The sequence below is a fragment of the Piliocolobus tephrosceles genome, chromosome 8 (assembly GCF_002776525.5).
Source record: "Piliocolobus tephrosceles isolate RC106 chromosome 8, ASM277652v3, whole genome shotgun sequence".
NCBI classification, from domain to species: Eukaryota; Metazoa; Chordata; class Mammalia; order Primates; family Cercopithecidae; genus Piliocolobus; species Piliocolobus tephrosceles.
Window position 1 is genome coordinate 117,585,340 of NC_045441.1, and position 22,669 is coordinate 117,608,008.

The following is a 22,669-nucleotide window of genomic DNA, read 5'->3' on the forward strand; positions in this document are numbered from 1 at the left end:
AATAGCCAAGGCTAGAGCCCAGCCAAGCATGTCAGCATGCAGGCTTACCCACAGGCAGGTCTGGGAGTTGCAGGCCTGGACCACGGGTAGGTGCCCAGGAGCCCACACCTTGGTTCAGTCCTCCCATGGAGCTCCTCACCCCACCCATCACCTTCTCTCCTCAAAGGGGCTGGTGGCTGGGGCTACAGGTAGGGCTGGGGCTTTGTCAGGAGGGAGGAGGCAAGTTTGGTAAGGCCTGGGGGGCTGGGGAAATTTCATGAATGGAAACTCCAGGCTGATATGCTGCGGGCATTCCTTCCAGGGACTCTCCTCTCCCTCCACATCCTTGCCTTTTCTCTACGTGCCTGAACCCCGCACAGAAAATCCTGATTAAAGAGATGGTTGGTGGTTTTCTTTGGTTTCCACGTGACCCATAAAGTCTACTCATTACCGGACAAAAGCAGAGAGCAAGGTCACCAGTATAGGTGCTATCTCCACTGTCCCTCCTGTCATGGAAGGGCCTCTGGGAAGCCGAGAATCCACCCCTCTAACACTCCTTGCTGTGATCCTAGGAACCTCCAGACAGTCCTCTCTATTCGAACACTCTGCCTGTGTCCTAACAAACAGGGTAAATGGCAACGCCTGCAGAAGTGGGCCCTGACTCCAACCCTGTCATCCCGCCTCTGGGACTCATTGTGGAAGTCCTGGGCATTCAGCATCACAGACTGGCCAGCAGGGAAGTGACCCAGCCCCAGAGCTCTCTGGGAAACCTCTGCATTGGCCCCTGACCCCACCCTGGGGTTTTCACAGGTCCAAGCACCTTCCCAGCATCCAGGTGAAAGGCCCAGTGCTTATTAAACCCTGCCTGACCCGGCCTGGATGCTTCCTGGATGTGCACTGCTGGGAGACTTCTATTCTGGAAGATCCTGCAGCAAAAAAGAATAGGAAATGCCAGAAACTCATCTATCTGATAGCATTTGTTTTTCCCCCATAGGAGAAAAACCCAATCACACCATCTCCCACTTGGAATAACTGCAATTACCCACTCCCCATAAGTGGAAGAACACCAGGGCTAATCAAATGATACCACTCTGGGAAGCCAGTGTGTCCCAGTACCAATCTTTTTGAAAAGCCCATATGGAAAGCTACAAATTCTGTTTGTCTTGTCTGGGGGGAAAATGAGTTTTAAATATGTTGAATCAAAAATGATATATACCAGACATTAGTGATCCAGAACAAATGCCTTGGGAGAAAAACTACTCTGAAAATGTTCAGTATTCAGGTTGCCAAAGAACTGGGAATTTAGGTGGAAATACAAGCACAGAACATTCATACTGGACACCTACATGGCCCTTACCAGGCCCCTGGTTAGGTGGAGTTGGTCCTCAGACAGAGCCCTGGTTCCTGAGCACTGGCCTCAGCAGCTTCCCCCAGGGACACTGCCTGCTCGCCTCCTGGTGAGCTTCAATATCTTCCTGCTGGGCCAGGCTGCCGAGGCCTGAAGAACTCAGGTCTGCCCTATGGAGCCAGCCTGACCAGGTTAAGGAAAGGCTGGGGAGGTAAAGAAGTGGTCTGCTTTCCACCAGATCCCAAGCCCAGCAGACACTGATGCCATTAAAAAGTCAGTTTACAAACCATGGAGGGCACTGATTGCTCTCTTCCAAGACAAACTCGTAAGGTAGGAAGCTCCTGAGAGTAGACACGGGGAGACCTGGGTTCTAACCCTAGCTCCACTGGTAACTGCTAGTGCCAAAGGTCTTGGACAAATCCCTTCTCCTCTCTAGTCCTTAGTTGATAAAATAAGAAACGGGATTTAAATGCTCTCTTTCGATTCTACAACCAACATATTTTTTTTTCTTTTCACTCTTTCAAGAGTCTGTAGAAAAGGGCAGAAAAAGATCCCTCTTTTTTTCAAGAGGGTAGAGAATGGTGAATACGAGCAGTCTTTCAAATTAGCCTGAGCAGGTTTGAATCCCAGCCTGGCTGTTTTCAAACTGTGTGACCCTGAGCAAGTAACTTAACCTCTCTGTGCTTCCATTTTCTCTTCTGTACCATGAAGATAGTAGTATCCGTCTCACAGCCTTGTGAAAGGACATGATGAATTAACATTCAAAGGCCTTTCAATAGCTCCTAGCACATAGCTATTATTTCTTCAGCAACTACTGTATACCACGCTGTGTCCCAGGCACTGCAGATACAGAAGTGATCGAAAGCCATGGTCCTTGCCCTCCAGGATCGTACTGTCTTAGGAAAACGTTGCCCTGGCAGCCTCTCTCTGATGGTCACATGTTTGCATCCCTGAGGGTGGGATGGTTCCTGGCCTTCTGCCCAGGCACGGGGTTGGGCATGAAGTAAGTCCCCCCACAGGCCTCTGAAGCGCATACCAGCTGCCCGACTCTTGATTTTTTTCTTTCCCTGCTTCTTTACTGCTTTTCGCCTCCCGATTCCACTTGATGTCTAACTTCAAAGAGAATAGAAATAAATAAAAGCTCCTGCAAAAGAGGCTGTCGTCCTCCTCCCTCTGCATTCCCTCTCCAATCATCTCCCCAGTCTCCGCCTGTTTGTATTGTGTCACTCCTACTCACAGCCTCACTCCGTTTGCCCCATTTAGGGAGCTGCGAGATCCCTTGGTGCCTCCTGCCCTCCTAAGAACACACTCTGGCCTTGCTCTTCCTAGAACCCGACACGGCCATAATCTTCTTGGTTGGTGAGGACATTGGCTGCAGGAACATTCAGCTGTGTTTTCCCAGGGGATGGGGGCGGGGGCCAGAGAAATTCTTCAGCTCCTGCTCAGTCAGCAGGGAAGGTAATTGGGATTGATCTGAGCACTGCCAAATGCAGATGAGTCCCCAGCCTAGAAGGGAAGGCAGGCAGCTGCTGTCTCAGGGCCCAGCTGCTGCCGCCAGGGGGTCCGGGGATGAGGAATGAGGTGCTGGCACAGAACAGAGAGCCCCAAGGGGTTCAGACACCCCGGGTCTGGGGCTCCCCAGCCCAGTCTGGCCAGAAGGGTTGCTTGGTGGATGCCTTTCATGACATGTTGGGGAGTTTGCAGTGTGTATGCACAAATGCACACTGGCTGTTTAAGGAATTCCCAAATCCCTTGCTGGATAGATTATGAAAAACAGGATTCTAGAGGAATCCTGTGGCCTCCCCTGCCACCATGCTCATTCTTGTGCTGCCAGGGTTGGGGATGCTGGGGGGAGGAGTGCAAATGGCAGCCTTTTGGCCAATTCTGGCAGGTCCTGGGTCAGGCGGACTAAATGATGGTAATTGAGGAGATGAGCAAATATTTCTGAGTGCTTACTATGTGCCCGATGCTGTGCCAGGCTCCAGAGAAACAAAACTGAACAAATAGAGGAGCTCATAGCTGAATGGGCAGACAGTGGCACAGCGGGACACAGAAGCTCCCTGGGCTGTGGGAAACACGTGGAGGTGATCTTTGGGGTCCTGGTGCCCCTGCCACTCCCTCCTCCATGCTCCTCATCCCCTCAAGTGCCATAATCCTTTTACAGGATTAGTGGCTGATGGAGAGTTACTTCGAGGATGATTTGTTTAAAGAGGAAATTCTTGAAGCCCTCAAACCCTCCAGTGGTAACAGGGCAGGGGATCAAAATGGCAACGTTTTAGGCCTCATGCTAGATCTGGGGAAGGGGAGGAAGTAATCACCCACTGACCTGAGGTCAGTATGTCGGGAGCCTGGTCCACGCCCTGTCACTCTAGGCTGGGTAAGCTGAGGCAAGTCACTAAACTCTCAAAGCCTCCCTTCCAGGTTTCTGTGCAGCTTAGAGGAGATGTTGTGATTGGCAGGGAAGGGGCAGACCCTGGCATGATGCACTGCGGCAGCCTCCCTGTCTTCATCTTGCAGCAGCCCTGTAGCCCTTTCATATCCCTGGATGCACTCTTGCTGCTGAGTTTCCTATGGGTCATGTTCACATTCATTTATATGTAAATAGTTGTTGAAAAGAATACAATATTTTATGAGGCTAAACAGAAGACAAGGGGCCCTAATAAAAGCAGATGCATAAACCACTGGAACAGAATCGAAAACCCAGGAACAAATCCACACACGTACAGCAAACTGATTTTCGACAAAGTTTCCAAGAACGTACTTTGAGGCAATGTATTTAATAAATAGTGCTGAGAAAACTAGATATCCATACACAGATGAATGAAACTAGATCCCTATCTTTCACCATATACAAAAATCAAATCGGCCGGGCGCGGTGGCTCAAGCCTGTAATCCCAGCACTTTGGGAGGCCGAGACAGGCGAATCACGAGGTCAGGAGATCGAGACCATCCTAGCTAACACAGTGAAACCCCGTCTCTACTAAAAAATACAAAAAGTAGCTGGGTGAGGTGGCGGGCACCTGTAGTCCCAGCTACTCTGGAGGCTGAGGCAGGAGAATGGCGTCAACCCGGGAGGCGGAGCTTGCAGTGAGCTGAGATCCGGCCACTGCACTCCAGCCTGGGCGACAGAGTGAGACTCCGTCTCAAAAAAAAAAAAAAAAAAAAAAGTCAAATCGAAATGAGTTAAAGACTAAATTCTAAGACCTCACACTGTGAAACTATTACAAGAAAACATTGGAGAAACTCTCCAGGACACTGAAATGGTCAAAGACTTCTTGAGCAATGTCCCATAGGCACAGACAACCAAAGCAAAAATGGACAAATGAGATTACATCACGTTGAAAAGCTTCTGCACAGCAAAGGAAACTATCAACAAAGTGAAGACAAAACCCACAGAATGGGAGCAATATTTGCAAACTACCCATCTGACAAGGGATTAACAACCAGGATATATGAAGAGCTCAAATAACTCTATGGGAAAAAAATCTAATAACCCCATTTTTAAAGTTGGCAAAAGATCTGAATAGACATTTCTTTTTTTTTTTTTTTTTTTTTTTTGAGACGGAGTCTCGCTCTGTCGCCCAGGCTGGAGTACAGTGGCCGGCTCTCAGCTCACTGCAAGCTCCGCCTCCCGGGTTTACGCCATTCTCCGGCCTCAGCCTCCGGAGTAGCTGGGACTACAGGCGCCCGCCACCTCGCCCGGCTCGTTTTTTGTATTTTTTTAGTAGAGACAGGGTTTCACCGTGTTAGCCAGGATGGTCTCGATCTCCTGACCTCGTGATCCGCCCGTCTCGGCCTCCCAAAGTGCTGGGATTACAGGCTTGAGCCACCGCGCCCGGCCCGACATTTCTCAAAAGAAGACCTACAAATGGCAAACAGGTATATGATCCAAAAGACAGGCAATAACAAATGCTGGCGAGGATGTGGAGAAAAGGGAATCCTCATACACTGCTGGTGGAAATGTAAATTAGTACAACCACTATGGAGAACAGTTTGGAGGTTGTTCAAAAAGCTAAAAATAGAGCTACCATATGAGATTTGCACTCCCATGTTTACCGTAGCACTGCTCACAATAGCCAAGAAGCAACCTAAGTGTCCATCAATAGATAAATGGGGCCGGATATGGTGGCTCACACCCATAATCCTAGAACTTTGGGAGACCAAGGCAGGTGGATGACTTGAACCCAGGAGTTTGAGATCATCCTGGGCAACATGGTGAAACCCTGTCTCTATGAAGAAATACAAAAATTAGCCAGATGTCATGGCATGCACCTATAGTCTCAGCTTCTTGGGTGGCTGAGGTAGGAGGATCAATTGAGCCCAGGAGGTTGAGGCTGCAGTGAGCCATGATTGCTCCACTGTACTCCAGCCTAGGCAACAGAGTGAGACCCTGTCTCAAAAAAAAAAAAAAAAAAAAAAAAAGACGAATGGATAAAGAAAATGTGGTACACAACATAATGGAGTACTATTCAGTCTTAAAAAAGATGAGATCCTGTGATTTGCAACAACGTGGATGGAACTGGAGATTATTATGTTAAGTGAAATAAGCCAGGCACAGAAAGACAAACTTCATATGTTCGCACTTATCTGTGGGCGCTAAAAATTAAAACAGTTGAACTCAAAGAGATAGAGAGTAGAAGGATGGTTACCAGAGGCTGGAAAGGGTGGTGGGAGTGAGGGGAGGGGTGATGGTTAATAGGTACAAAAAAAATTGAAAGAATAAATAAGATCTAGTATTTGCTAGCATAAAAGGGAGATTATAGTAAAAACTAATTTAATTGTACATTTTAAAATAACTAATGCTTGAGGGAATTAATACCTTATTTACCTTGATGTGATTAGTATACATTTGCATGCCTGTATCAAAATATCTCATGTAACCCATAAATATGTACATCTACTGTGTACCCACAAAAATTAAAAATTAAAAAAAAAATTTAAGGCCAGGCAAGGTGGCTCACACCTGTAATCCCAGCACTTTGGGAGGCCGAGGTGGGTGGATCACTTGAGGTCAGGAGTTCGAGACCAGCCTGGCCAACATGGTGAAACCCTGTCTCTACCAAAAATAAAAAAAAAAAAAACTGGGTGTGGTGGCATGCGCCTGTAACAGCTACTCGGGAAGCTGAGGCAGGAGAATCGCTTGAACCCAGCAGGCAGAGGTTGTAGTGAGCCGAGATCGTGCCACTACACTCCAGCCTGAACGACAGAGACTCCATCTCAAAAAAAAAGAAAAAAAGAAAAGAAAAGAAAAAAGAAAAAAAGAAGACAAGGGACCCTTGTGAGGTGTAGGGAGGGAGTCTCTGTGACCCACACATTCTGTGGCCAAAGGGGCCAAGTATCTGAAAAGGCAGCCTCAGGACCATTTAAAATAAGCTTGATGGAACCAGGCCCCCCGGGACCTGGGCAGGGGAGGCCGTGGGTCTCCAATGCGCGCTTGCCGGTTCTTTAAGCTGATTGAACCACGGTTTGTGCCCAGCGCCCGGTGGCTACCCAATAAACGTTGGCCCGTGCTCTTCTCGCCAAACTCAGCCACCACACGGGTCCGGGCCGCAGTGCCTCAAGCCCTTTGTCGGCTTCCACCGCCAGGCGGCGCTCGGCCAAGAGGCCCAGCCTGGTCCTCCCAGCCTAGATGTGGAAAGCGCCCTCCACCTTCTCCGCGGACCTCTCTGCGTGGCCGGGAAACAGCTGCGGGTGGGCAGAGGCAGTGTGTTCCCTCTCTGCCTCCCGGCTCTTCATGCGGCCGAAAGGGATGGGGGGTTGCAAAAAACAAGGTCCGGGGCAGGGATGCAGTCTTGGTCAAGGCTTTCCACGCCGGGCTGGGGCGAAGAGCGCAGCCACGTGGGAGAGTTAACAAGGGCCCCTCACTGGGATGCCAGCCAGCAGAAGTCTAATCCTCATGCTGTGTGGCCTGGACACGCATTTTGCCCTTTCTGGGCCTGTTTCCTCAGCTGAAAAATCGCATCCTAGACCCATTTGCTTAGGTAGATTCTGCATGTACAATTCCACGATTCCGTAGGTAGGTGTATCCGGTAGGATGACACCCAGTCAGACAGAGCCCCCAGCAGCCACAATCTTTTGCCTCTGAGTCAACATAACACGTTTGGAACACACATTCTATTTGCGGTGACAGCCGAGCTCTGAGGCCACAGCTGGGTCCAGCGGGAGACAGGAGAGCACAGGGTTAACAGCTGGGCCTGGAGGCCGGGAGGCCGACGCCTGGGTTCTAGTGCCAGCGCCCTGTGACCGTGGGCAAGTTACTCAATCCCTCCCTGCGCGGGGCATGGTACCGTGCTGGCCCCGCGGGGCTGGTGGTGGGAGTGGAATGAAACGATGCGCACCAGGTCCGCACGCGAGCGCGGCGGAGGCCACGATCCCCACGCAAGAGGACTGCCTGGGCGGGCGTGGGAGGGCTGGGAACACCAGGATCATCCTGGCTGTCCGCCCAGTGTCTCCCAGAAAAGGGGAGTCGGAATCTCTCTCACAAGGAGTCGAGTGAGAGGAGACTCCAGTCCTCTGGAAACCGCTGAGATGCTCGGGTGCCTTTTCTTTTTGTCCGGTAAGGAATCTATCAGTACAGGAAATGTCTTCACGATCCCCGCCCCTGACTCTTCACAGAGCCCACCCTGTGCCCCTTTCTGACCCGGTCTGGGAGGTCTGGGGCCTCTCCCCAGGTGCCATCTCCCCCTAGATTCCCGCCCAGGGCCGCGGGAGGCGTGGGCGCGGGGGAGTTGAGCGCGCACCTCCTGCCGGAGAGCCACGAGCGCCCGCGGTCGGTGTCCGCAGGCGCAGAGCTGCGCCCTGACTCGCCCGGCTGGGGCGGGACGATTCCACCTCCCTTTATTATTGTTGGTTTTGTCTGTTGGCTTTTACCCCCTTTCCTTTTCCTTCTTCCTCTGAGTCAGCAATGCTGAGCCCAGCGAAGCACAGGGGGCAAAGGGGAGAGACGCACGGAGCGCCCCGGGGTCCCCCAGCCTCAGCGGCCGCCGAATCCCCCAGCCAGCCTCAAGATGCGCTTCTGGGCCTCTTTTCTGCCAAGACCACTGAATGTCCATCCTCGAGGGTCCAGTCGAAGGGGATTGGAGGGGGTCGGGGTGGGAGGCGGGGCCCTGGATAGCGGCGCCAGTGGTCCGGTGAGCGCTCCCGCTGCCCGCAGGTCTCAGCTAACTGTACCTGGATGATTTCTGCCCGATTAACAAGCATTGCGTCATCACAATTCTGTGAGTGGGTCCTGTTATTATCCCACACTGTTATCGTCAGCCACCAAGTCAAGCAATAATAATAACATAACGATGAAAGCCCAGCAAACCAGTAATTTTTCATCTGAGCATTAAGATTTGAAGAGAATATTTGGAAGGTTCCTGCCCACAAAAATATCACCCTACACTCAGCTCTAAAAATCTACCAGTGGTGATTTCTTCATTTGAATTAATAGCTGTTCTTTGTCAGGCTTGGGAAGACAAGTCTAGTTGTCTGGACTTTACATGGGTGTGCCTGAAAGTATGTGCCATGCAATAATATTTATACTAAAAATGCATCTGTTGTTTATCAGGGGCATATTCACACTGAAAAACGATCTGTGGATAATCTGAAATTCAGATTTAACTCGGTGTCCTGTCTTTTTATTTGCTAAATATGGCCATCCTAGCCCTGTTGGCCCTGCACTAGGTCTCATCCAACTTGGATCTAGATTGACCTAAGCAATGAAGTTGGATTCCCAGGGCCTCACCTCCCTAGAAATTCCCTCTCCAGAACAACTACAGAGCACCTAGCTGTGGAGGAGCCCCAGGGGGCCCTCGTTTCTACCCCATTCTGCAGTGAAAAGGACTTGAGTCTAGAGACCTTTATTCTGCCCCGAGCTGAATACGCTCCAGGCATCTCAGGCAATGCCAGACATGTGGAGCCTCCATTTCCTCATCTGTAACATAGGGATCATCACACCCAGCTCACGCTGTTATAGTGAGAGACCAGAGAAGGCAAATGCCTCAAGAGTGAATTAGGGACAAAACTGCAGATTCTCAACATTTCTGCTCCCTCACCTGCACTGTCTGCTTCAGGCTCCAGTAGGGCAGCATTTACACCTTAGTAGAAACACCCCCCAGTGAGCATTTGATAGCGTCTTGAATGACAATGGTCAAGATCCAAACAGGCCACAGACTGAGCCTTCTGGAAATAAAGCCCCCAGCTTTCCTTTCTGACCCACTGCTGACTCAGAGAGCAGATGCCTCCCCCTCTACGGGAGGTATTGGCATTGACTGCATCCTGCAAACCTCCCGAGTCTTCTGCCTCGTGGGACTCAGAAAGTCCTCAGCCCAGACTCTAGGATTCCATACTCTCCTCTTTGGGCCCCAGCATGTGTCTCCCTTGGAGCACACTTCCTCCTGGGACACCGCCACGAGGCCCCAGCAGTGCCAGCATGGGTGGGAAAGACCAAAACTCTGCACTGTAAGGCCAGGCACGGTGGCTTACACCTGTAACCCCAGCACTTTGGGAGACCGAGGTGGATGGATCACTTGAGGTCAGGAGTTCGAGACTGGCCTGGCCAACATGGTGAAACCCCATCTCTACAAAAATACAAAAATTAGCCGGATGTGGTGGCATGCACCTGTAATCCCTGCCACATGGGGGGCTGAGGCATGAAAATCGCTTGAACCCAGGAGGTGGAGGTTGCAGTGAGCTCAGATCACACCACTGCACTCCAGCCTGGGTGATATAGAGACTGTGTCAAAAAAGAAAGGAAGGAAGGAAGAAGGGAAGGGAAGGGAGGGGAGGGGAGGGGAGGGGAGGGGAGGGTAAGGGAGGGGAGGGGAAGACAAGGGAAGGGAAGGGAAACTTGCACTATAGTGAACCTCCCTGGTACTGCAGAAGCACAGGTGGAGTCAGGGTGCTCTTATTGAAAACCCCAAAGCTACAGCCTGTCTCCACTGACTCTTTTCTGAGACACGTATTGGACACTTCCTTCTCCTCCAGCACTGGGGATGGGAAGACAAGAACAAAAGCAGCCTGGGTGACCTTCAGGAGCTCAGAAGGCCTTTCAAGGGCTTCAGGTCTCTCAAGCTTTGCCTCTCCTAAACAAAAACTCCACAGGGCTATGGACTGGCAGCTTCCCACTCCCCACTGCCCCCCACTATCCCAGAGTCTCTGAGACACAGGGTCTTGTCCAAAGCCCTTCCCTACATTCCCCTATAATCCCATCCCGATGTCAGAGAGGAAAAAGACAGAGGAAGCATGAGAGGCTACACAGTGAGGCTTCGAGGTGCCCGTGCTGGATTCCCAGTGGACTCTGCCCAAGCTCCAGCAGATCTTGGTTTACTTTTTTATGCAGCACATTTGTTAGCCTTTCATGTGCCAGGCCTGGGTGAGGCCCAAGGGTTCGGGAGTGAACAGAACATAGGGAGTTTACAGTCCAGCAGGAGAACAGCTTAGATCAATAGCAACCCACCTGGCCCTGGGAGAGCTTTTTCAACAAATGTTGGAGCAACTGGACCTCATAAAAATTAAAAAACTTTGCTCTGTGAAAAATCTAGTTGAGAAGATGAGAAAACAAGCTACAGACTGGGAGAAAATATATGCAAACTACATATCTGACAAAGGACAGTATCTAGACTATATAAAGAACTCTCCAAATGCAACAGTGAAAAAACAATACAATTTTAAAAATAAGCAAAAGACGTGAACAGACTTTTCACTGAAGAGGATATGCAGATGGCAAATAGCATGCACATGAAAAGATGTTCAACATTGTTAGACATTAGGGAAATTCACAGTGAGCTATCACTGCACACCTACCAGAATGACTAAAATAAAAACTAATGATAACACTAAATGCTGTCAAGGATGTGGAAAACTGAGGCTGAGCATGGTGGCTCAATTCTGTAATTCCAGCACTTTGGGAGGCCGAGGTGGGTGGATCATTTGAGGTCAGGTGTTCAAGACCAGCCTGGCCAGCATGGCAAAACCCCATCTCTACCAAAAATGGCCAGGCATGGTGGCTCACTCCTGTAATCCCAGCACTTTGGGAGGCAGAGGCAGGCAGATCACCTGAGGTGAGGAGTTTGAGATCAGCCCGACCAATATGTGAAACCCCATCTCTACTAAAAATACAAAAATTAGCCAAGCATGGTAGTAGGCACCTGTAATCCCAGCTACTTGGGAGGCTGAGGTGGGAGAATCACTGGAACTGGGGAGGCGGAGGTTGCAGTGAGCTGACACCACTGCACTCAGTGAGCTGAGATGACACCACTGCACAACAAGAGTGAGAGGCTGTTTCAAAAAAAAGGATGTAGAAAACTGGATCACTCATGTATTGCTGCTGAGGATGCAAAATGGAACAACCATTCTGGAAAAGAGTATGGCTGTTTCTTACAAAGTTAAACATGTGCGAACCATATGACCCAGCAACTGTACAACTAGACATTTATCTGAGAGAATGAAAACATAATGTTCACATGAAACCTTGCTTATGAATATTCACAACAGTTTTATTTGTCATAGCCAAAAACTGGAAACAACCCCAATGTCTTTCAATGGGTGAATGGTTAAACAAACTGTGGTACATCCATACCATGGAATGTTAATTAACAAGAAAAGGAAATGAACTATTGATACATGCAACAGCTTGGATGAATCTCCAGGGCATGCTGCTGAATGAAAAAAGCCAGTTCCTCAAATATTACATACTGTTTGATTTCACTTATATAACATTCTTGAGAAGACACAATTATAGAGGTGGAGGACAGATCAGTGGTTGCCAGGTGTTAGGAATGGAAGGAGGGAAGAAGGCAGGTACAGCTTTGAAAGGGTGACAGGAGGAATCCCTGTGGTGATGGCAATGTTCTGTATCTTGGCTGTATCAACATCAATATCCTAGTTGCAACATTGTATTAGAGTTGCAAAAAATGTTACCATTGGGAGAAACTGGGTAGAGGTACAAGGGATCTATTATTTCTTACAACTCCATATAAATCTACATTTATCCCAGAATTAAAAGTTTAAGTAAAAATACATTCAAAAGAGGTTTCATACTGGTATGTTTCCATTGATATAGCATACTTGAAATGACAAAATTATAGAGATGAACAGATTAGTTTCCCAGGGGTTAGATAGTGGGTAGAGGGAAGTGGTTGTAGCTATAAAAATGTAGTGGGGCCTTCTTGTGATGGAGCTCTTCTGTATCTTGACTGTGGTAGTCACCATGAATCCCCACATGTAATAAGGCTTCAAAGAATTAAATACACAGAGACATACACAAATGAATACACGTCACACTGTCACACTGATGAAATCTGAGTAAGGCTAATGGATTGTATCAATGTCAATTTCCGGGTTGTGATATGGCACCACAAGATGTTATCAATGGACAAAAGGCATAAGAGATCTCTGCATTATTTCTTACAATGGCATGTACACATACAATTATCACAAAAATTAGATAAAATTACAATAAATAAATTGTATTTTAAAGTAAGTTTAAAATATATTAAACATACATATTAAAATAAATTTAAAATATTGAAGGATGTCTGGGTTGTTTCCAATTTTTGGCTATTACAAATAAAACTGCTATGAACATTCATATGTAGGCTTTGAATGAACATTAAGTTTTCATTCTCTGGAATTAATGTCGGAGAGTGCAATTGCTGGGTCATTTGGTAAGCAAACTAAAAACTCATCACTTCCTAATTATTTCACTACATTTCCCTCCTGTCTGTGTCCTCGAGATTATTTACATCTATTGTATCTATCTGGTTGCTGACTGATGTCACGTTGGTATTTTTTTGTTGTTGTCATTGGTTCTGTTTTTGTGATGGATTACACTTATTGATCTGCATATGTTGAACCAGCCTTGCATCCCAGGGATAAAGCCAACTTCATTGTGGTGGATAAGCTTTTTGATGTGCTGCTGGATTCAGTTTGCCAGTATTTTATTGAGGATTTTCACATTGATGTTCTTCGGGAATATTGGCCTGAAGTTTTCTTTTTTTGTTGTTGTGTCTCTGCCAGGTTTTGGCATCAGGATGATGCTGGCCTCATAAAATGAGTTGGGGAGGTGTCCCTCCTTTTCAATTGTTTGGAATAGTTTCAGAAGTATCGGGGGAACCCACCCCCAATATTTCAATGCAGGTTCTTTCTATTTTCCGTAAGTGTTGGCTGGTCTGAGAAATAAAGAGAAAGAGTACAAAGAGAGGAATTTTACAGCTGGGCTGCTGGGGGTGACATCACATAGCAGTAGGACCATGATGCCCATCTGAGCTGCAAAACCAGCAAGTTTTTATTAGGAATTTCTAAAGGGGAGGGGGTGTACAAACAGGGAGTAGGTCACATGCTTTAAGGGGCAAAAAGCAGAGCAAAGATCACATGCTTCTGAGGAAACAGGGCAAGGACAAAATCGGAACTCCTGATAAGGGTCTATGTTCAGCGGTGCACAGATTGTCTTGATAAACATCTTAACGGAAAACAGGGTTTGACAGCAGAGAGCCAGTCTGACCTCAGATTTACCAGGGCTGGGGTTTCCCAATCCTAGTAAGCCTGAGGTTACTGCAGGAGACCAGGGCGTATTTCAATCCTTACCTCAACCGCCTAAGACAGACACTCCCAGAGTGGCCATTTATAGACAGCCCCCCAAATGCAATTCTTTTCCTAGGGTCTTAATATTAATATTCCTTGGTAGGAAAACAATTTAGTGATATCTCTCCTATTTGCATGTCCAATCACAGGCTCTCAAGAAGAAAAATATGGCTCTTTTTGCCTGACGCCACATGTAGTCAGACCTTATGGTTGTCTTCCCTTGTTCCCTAAAATCACTGTTATTCTTTCTTTTTCAAGGTGCACCGATTTCATATTATTCAAACACACATGTTTTACAATCAATTTATACAGTTAACACAATCATCACAGTGATCCTGAGGTGACGTACATTCTCAGCTTATGAAGATAACAGGATTAAGAGATTAAAATAAAGACAGGCATAAGAAATTATCAAAGTATTATTTGGGAACTGATAAATGTCCATGAAATCTTCACAATTCATGTTCCTCTGCTGTAGCTCCAGTCGGGCCCTCCATTCTGGGTCCCTGACTTCCCGCAACACAGAATGAATCGTTTCAGCTCCTTTTTGTACCTCTGGTAGAATTTGGCTGTGAATCGTCTGGTCCTGGGCTTTCTTTGGTTGATAGGCTATTAATTACTTTTTTTTTTTTTTTTTAAGACAGGTTCTCACTCTGTCACCCAGGCTGGGGTGTAGTGGCACAATCTTGGCTCACTGAAACTTCTGCCTCCCAGGTTCAAGTGATCCTCCCATCTCAGCCTCCCGAGTAGCTGGGATTACAGGCATGTGCCATCACACCCAGCTAATTTTTGTATTTTTAGTAGAGACGGAGTTTTGCCATGTTAGCCAGGCTAATCTTGAACTCCTGGCCTCAAGTAATGCACTCACCTTGGCCTCCCAAAATGCTGGGATTACAGGTGTGAGCCACTGAGTCTGGCCTCATATTCATATTCTTGTGGGAATACTTATATCACAAGAATGGGCAAACACTACAAATCAGGGCTTTCCCCACCTCCTCTAGAGCCTGTTGTTAAGCATCTGCCAGCACACCATGGGCTGGCCTGCTTGTCAGAGTCTGAGGATGTGGAGTGTGGTCTTTAAGGAGGACGGAAGCAAGAGCTGAACTAGGAGCAGCAGGGTTGCCGGATGCTGCTGTAGGCTGAGCTGAGGGAGGAGACCACAGATGGACAGGGCCAGGCCTGCTGGCATTAGCAAACACCATTGGCTGCATTTGTTGAGGACTGGAGTTTTGCCAGGTGCCTGTAAGGGAAGAACAATGGGGAGAGGGAGTTTAGAATGGAAAGAGTTAGTGCTTGGCACCGGAGCATGGATTTGAGATGGAAAGGGAGAGATATGAAGAAACAGGGATTGAGGGATGGGGACAGCATGGAGGTGTCCAGGGGCTGAAAGTCCCAAAGAGCCAGAGGAACAGTGTGTCACAGGTAATAGAGCTGATCTGCTAGAGTGGAGGCTGCAGTCAGGTGCAAGGCTGAATGTGTTGTTTCCTGGCAGGCAGGTGGCCCCTCCAGGTGCACAGCATGGTCACCGCTGGTATGGGCTGAGGCAGAAGGAGGAGAGGGCCCTGAGGATAAGGAATGAAGGAGATGAGTGGTCAGGAGCTGGATGGGATGTGTCAAGGGAAACTAATGTGTAAGGCTTGAGGCTGTTTGGGGGCATCATTTAGTGATACTAAATGTCTCTATTTTAATCAATAAGGCTAAAGAACTTGATTGAGAATCTCAACCACCCCAGGGACCAGGCTAAATGTCTCCATTTGCAATTCTTAAATTGTCATAAGAGTCTGAAATGATCAGACTCTTCAGAGGTGTCCCAGATCACAGGACAAAGGGCACCCAAGAAAATGAAGAGTGGCTGGGACAGTTCACAGGGCCCAACCCGGCTGGCAGCCACACACAGCTCCTGGCCTGAGTGGCTGCTCACGGGGCTAATCTGAGAGAGGAGGCTTCAGAGGAAAGGGGTTGTCGACCAGAAGGCAGGGGGTGGGACCAGATCTCAACTAAAAAAGTCTGATCCCTCCAAGGACCCAAATGGGGACCCAAGAAATTCTCTCAGTCGGCCCAGAGAGTGCAAGAATGATGAAGGTTCTTTCAAGTTGCAGAAATCATGTTTTCCTTACTCAAATGTGGATTTGCTATACCCAGCCCATATAGAGCAGGTCCTCAATGAATATTTGTATAATTAAGCAAAATTGATTTTAAAGAAATAGGGAGAGTGTGTGTGTGTTTCAAGCTATCAGTTGGGGACCTGATATGTTCCCCTTCCAGACAGATTTTAAATTTAAGGGGCATATGTTCTCAGGATCTCCTGGGGCTGTGTCATAGAAAAAAAAACTTAAAAGAAAAAAAAAAACTTAAAATGGAGAAGGAAGAAGGTATCAGTGCAGTTAACTCTCTAATAGAGGACCCCCAGCTCTCAGTTGATGGCTTTCTTCTTCTTCTTTTTGTTTGTTTTGTTTTGTTTTGTTTTATGTTTAAGGGGTGGGGGTTGAGACAGAGAGCCATGACTTTTGAGCAGTCATGATCACAGCTCACTGCAGCCTCCACCTCCCAGGCTCACACAAACCTCCCACCTCAGCCTCCTGAGTAGCTGGGTCTACAGACGTGCGCCACCACACTGGCTAATTTTTAATTATTTTTTTGTAGAGATGGCGTCTTACTATGTTGCCCAGGGTGGTCTCAAACTCCTGGCTCAAGTGATCCTCCTGCTTTGGCCTCCCAAAGTACCGGGATTACAGGTGTGAGCCACCACACCTGGCCCAGTGGATAGCATTCTATTATCTTCATGGAGAATAGGTGGGAAGAGCCTTCCTTTGCTTCTTAAATGACCCCTGACCCTGCTGTGCAGCAAGTGCAGCTGGCCACACATGTAACCCTCACTCAACTACTGCAACAGCTCTGAGTGCTGGGCACCGTGCTGAGCACTTTCCAAGTAGCTGGACTTGCTTCAGCCTCACACAGCACTCAGAGAGGAGGTTATTACCATGTCGTATGTAAATCAGCACCTTCAGGTCAGAGAGGCTGCAGGGTGACACCACTGGCCAGGGTGGGCCTGAGCCACCAACCTTCTTTCTATCCTGAGAGCCTGGGCCCACCATCCACCTTTGCCGGCCACAAATGATGGACTATAGTCACAGCAGTCACCCTTTTCTCATCTGCTTGGAGCTGGTGCCCACCGATCCCTTTGGACAAACACCTGCCCCGCTGGTCACAAAGCCAAATCACTCTTTTGTCCTGTAGGTAGAGGCAGGGCATGGAAAAACCCACAAATTCCACTTCGAAAAGAACTTCATTTTGCAGCAAAGGGAGGGGTGGAGGGAGGAGAGAAGTATAGAAAATGATTCAGAAACAGCTGAACTTTGAAAAACAGAAGAAAAATCTCTCAGGTGCTGGCGGAGAAGTGCAGTTTTAAATGAAGCCATGCCAAGGGACTGAAAAATTGCTTATGAGCAGAGGACACTGGCTCAGGGAGCTGCTGAACTGACAGGGCAGAACTGCTGGGATGACAGTTTGTTCAGCAGCAGCAAAGGAAACTCGAGCACACTCTTTCTTAGTCACTGCATTTCAGGAGGCCACTGAATTCTACAACCACTAAATAACATGACCACAAAATATGATCAATTCCAAATATGATAGCCACTGAGTCCTATGGTGCTGATACCTGAAACTAAATACTAGAATAACTAAATACTACAGACATGAAATACTACCTGTCCTAAATACTACAGTCACTTAATTCTACATCCACGAATACTGTAGCAACTGAATGTACATCTCAGACAGAAAATACTAGTTGTTATGACTCCAGTACACTGGGCTGAAGGAAAATGAGTAACTTTGTTTTTTTTTTTTTTTTTTTTTTTTTTTTTGAGACGGAGTCTCCCTCTGTCACCCAGGCTGGAGTGCAGTGGCCCGATCTCGGCTCACTGCAAGCTCCGCCTCCCGGGTTTACGCCATTCTCCTGCCTCAGCCTCCCGAGTGGCTGGGACTACAGACGCCCGCCACCTCGCCCGGCTAGTTTTTTGTATTTTTTAGTAGAGACGGGGTTTCACCGTGTTAGCCAGGATGGTCTCGATCTCCTGACCTCGTGATCCGCCCGTCTCAGCCTCCCAAAGTGCTGGGATTACAGGCTTGAGCCACCGCGCCTGGCCGTAACTTTGTTAAAAGAGTAACAGTCTTGGTTGGATGTGGTGGCTCATGCCTGTAAAGGAGCCTGGGAGGCCTAGGAAGGCGGATCACCTGAGGTCGGGAGTTTGAGACCAGTTTGGCCAACATGGTAAAACCGCATCTCTACTAAAAATACAAAAATTAGCCCAGCGTGGTGGTGCATGCCTGTAATCCCAGCTACTTGGGAGGCTGAGTATTCAAGAGAATCACTTGAACCTGGGAGATGGAGGTTGCCATGAGCTGAGAACGCACCACTGCACTCCAGCCTGGGTGACAGAGCCAGACTCCATCTCAATAAATAAATAAATAAATAAATAACAGCTTTGGTCCCTGAATTCACCTGTTGGCCCTGCAGTCAGTTGGGGTGGAGGGAGACGGAAAGGAGAAATGTACTATGAATTCAATTCCATGCAAGGTCAGAAGCCTCCCTCTCTTTCCTAGAGCCTCCACTGCGTGAGAGCCTTTGTCTGGGCCTGGCAGTCGTCTCACAGTCCCCCAGTCCCTGCCCCAGTCTAGCTTGGGAAGGGGTGTAAAACTGCTTTCCAATGTGGCTGTTTCTTTGACACACAAATCTGATGGCAATGAATTCCCAGAAAGGGCCCCCCAGTCCAGCAAGAGTGGTAGATGCTGGGGGAGGAAAGGAGAAAGGTTTCCAGAAAGAGTGATTGCTGAGCTGAGAATCAGCTGGAAGGAGGAGAGAAAAGGTGGCATTCTGGAGAGAAGCACAGAAAGGAGAAATCGCATATGAGTGGCAAAACCTAGCAGAGTTCTATGTTGCTGAAGCCTGAAGTTTTAAGTTAGAAGAACAGGGAAATTTGGTCAAGCAAGCATGGACCCAATGGGCAGAGCTCTTAGTGCATCAGGCTAAAGTTGAGCCTTTGTTCCGCAGTTGATGGCCAGCCACCGTGAGGCTTTAGGTCAGGGAGAGGGCGACATGCCTGTTAGGGAGGTGATCCTGGCCAAGGCTGGAGTTTGAGATGGCTGATGTGGAAACCAGGGCACCTGTCCAGGACAAGGAGATTGAGAATCTGGACAAATGTGCTGGCAACAGGCAGGTCGAGGTGGGGCGCTCTCAGGAATTATTTAGGAGTAACATTTTATACCCTCCCCAAGAATCGGCAGAGCTTGGCCAGTGACATGGCATAGAGGTGAGAGTGGAGAAGTCTCCGACAACCCGAAGCGTCTACTGTGGATGACTGTGGATCGTGGTGCCACAAACTGGAACAGATGATGTAGGAAAAATCTCCAGTGAGCTGGAAAGTGTTTCATTTCCCTGTATTCCTGCATTAAAAACCTCCCTAAAATGTGGCCTTAAATAACAGTTTATTATTTCTCATGATTGTGTGGGCCAAGAAATGGGCAGGGCTCAGCGGGGCAGTTTTGCTCCACACAACTTTACCTGGGGCCATTCACTTGGCTGTGCCCAGCTGATGGCTGGGCTGGAAGGTCCATGTGTCCCTCACATGCCCAGCACCTTGGTGCTCCTCCACATGGCTCCTCTCTCTCCAAGTGGCTAGCTTGGGCTTCCTCATAGTATCGTGGTCTTAGGATAGCTGAACTTCTTCAATGGGGTGGCCTCCCAGAGGGTGTATTCTAAGAGTCAAAAGCAGATGCTCTATATCTTCCAAGTCCTAATCTCAGAAATGACACAAAGTGACTCTGCCACATTCTATTGGGTACAAGAAGTCATTGATCCGGCCCATATTTAAGAAAAGGAGAAACAGCCTCCATCTCTGAGTGGAAGGAGTAGTAAAGAATGTGTGGTCATTTTAACCCACCACAGTGGGTGCTGTGAACACTGTGAGGCACCACCTAAGTGCCCCTTCAGAATGGAGGCATTTGGTTCCCTGAGGGCATATTGGCTGCTGTTACCTGGGTCCCTCTCCAGGAACTATCCTCCCCTAAAGTCACACCCCCTCTCCAAGGAGAGCCACCATCCAGTGACTGGTGGGTGCGGGTGTACCAGGCCCAGCTCCCAGAGTCTCTTTGGGACAATTCTGAAGGATCATCTCAGCTCTAGGGCTGTGGGACCAGCTGATGGCTCCGTGCTGATGGTTTGTGCTACAGTATTCGTGGATGTCAAAGTTCAATTTCTCCCTCTACCTGGTCTGCTTTCCTCACTCCCTTCAGATGCTGCTCCCGAGTCCTCCCCAGTCATCTCCTGCACTTAAATGCACCTCCCAGCATTTGCCAAGAACCTGCCCAAGGCTAAGGAACCTGACCTCCACCAAGGGGCTGAGCTCTGACTGGGTGTGTAGCGGTTGGACAGCTTCTGGAACAGGCAGAGCCTCTGCAGTGGGCAGGGTTTGGGAGGCTGGAGGCTGGAGTCTGAGGGAGACATCTGGGCCTGTGATGGAGTCAGTAGAGTAAGGGGATCGGGAGGCTGAGGTGAAAACCACGCAAACATTTACTCAAACAATCTGCTGATGTTTTTGTTTGTTTTTTTTGTGTGTGTTTGTTTTTTGAGACACAGCCTCACTTTGTTGCCCAGGCTGGAGTGCAATGGCATGATCTCAGCTCACTGCAACCTCAGCCACCTGGGTTCAAGCGATTCTCCTGCCTCAGCCTCCTGAGTAGCTGGGGTTACAGGCGCCCACCACCACACCCAGCTAATTTTTGTATTTTTAGTAGAGATAGGGTTTCACCATGTTGGCCAGTCTGGTCTTAAACTCCTGACCTCAAGTGATCCTCCCACTTCGGCCTCCCAAAGTGCTGGGAATACAGGTGTGAGCCATGCACCCAGCCGAAATCCGCTAATGTTAATTATCCGGTTGTTTCCAATTTTCATTATTATAAATATAATACATGGCCTGATACCTAAATTCTTTCATTCACAGCTCTGATCACTTTTTTTCCCTCATATTTTTAGAGACAAGGTCTCACTAGGTCTTGCTAGGCTGGTCTTGAGCTCCTAGACTCAAGCAATCCTCCTGCCTCAGCCTCCTGAGTAGCTGGAATTACAGGTGTGCACCACTGCACCTGACTCTGATTCCTTTTTTTAGTGAAATATTTTGAGTGAAATGATTCATCGCTTGAGTGAAATGATGAATTAAAGAATATGAGCATTCTTGAGACTACCAGGATTTTCCAAGGCCCCTTTGCACACCACATTTACACTGCATTCTCCTGCAGTCAAATTCCCTAAATTCACAAGAGGCCTAATTTAGGGAAGGTCACTGATTCAGCTGGAGAGTTAATTATTCATTTGGATTGGTTTGTGCAAAAAGCTCCAGAGAGCCCACAAGAATAAATTGAAAAGCTATTAGAACTAACAGGCAAATTTAATAAAGTGGCTGGATGCAAAATTCAATAGCTTCCTCATCAACTAGCAATAACCAATTAGAAGATATAATGGCAGTGGGTGGACGGGGGAGCAGAGATAGCAACAACAATAACAAAAACACCTCAGATCCACTGCACCAGTGTTAGAAATGGAAACTATCTCTTGTAACTTGTAGACTTTTTGAAAACCCATGAAACAATGAATTAGATGGGAAATCATGCCATGTTCCCAAAGGAAAGGCTGCATGTGCTCTAGAGTTGACCTGCAGGTTGAACACAATCCAATTAAAAGTCCAAGGAGATTTGCTGCTTTGTTGTTGTTAAGCATGCCACAGTTATTCTAAAGTTTACTCAGAAGAAATACATAGGCAACAATAGCTGAAAAAAAAAATGTGAAGATGAATGAGGAGGAATTTTGCCTTATCAGATATTAAATATACAATAAAGCTAAAATAATGAAAATAGTGTAGCCGTGATGCAAGAATTAGCAGACACATCAGTGAGGTCATATCTACAAGCAGGAGTTCGTGTACAAGAGGCTAGTGTCTAATGAAGATGGAATCACGCTGCTCTGAGGCGAGGTGGCATTATTTGGTAAGTGGTACAGAGAAAACTGGTTAACGATTTGGGGGGAAATACTCTCACATCTCACATTCAAATAAGTACATTCCACATGGATGAAAGAGTTAAACGCTGTTATGGGTTGAACTGTGTCCATAAAAAAAAGATATGTTGAAGTCCTAACCCCCAGCACCTCAGATTGTGACCTTATTTGGAAATAGTTTCATTCCAGATGCAATTAATTATGCTAAGTTGCAGTCATAGGAGAGTAGGGTAGGCCCCTAATCCAATATGACTTACATGCTTATAAGAAGATGGCATGTGGAGACAGAGGCAGGGACTGGAGCTCCATTCTGCTACCAGCCAAGGAAGTCTGGGGCTACCAGAAGCTGGAAGTGGCAAGGAGGGATCCTTCCTTTATGAGTTTCAGAGGGAGAGGCCCTGCTGACCCTTGATCTCAGACTTCCAGCCTCCGGAGCTGTGAGACCAACATTTCTGTTGTTCTAAGCCACCCAATTTGTGACACTTTGCTACAGCAGCCCTAGGACACTAATACAAATGTCTAATTATAGAACCATGTTAAAAATTCAGAGGAAATATAGGTTAAAAAAAAAGTATATACTGTACTTGCAAAAGCAGTAAGAAACTTTGGGAATGATAGCAAGAGGAGTCTAAAAAATTTAAAAAATAAAACATTTTTTAAAAGCAGTAAGAAATTTATAAGCATAAAAGCAATGGAAACAATCCAAAAGGAAAATCAAACTTTATATG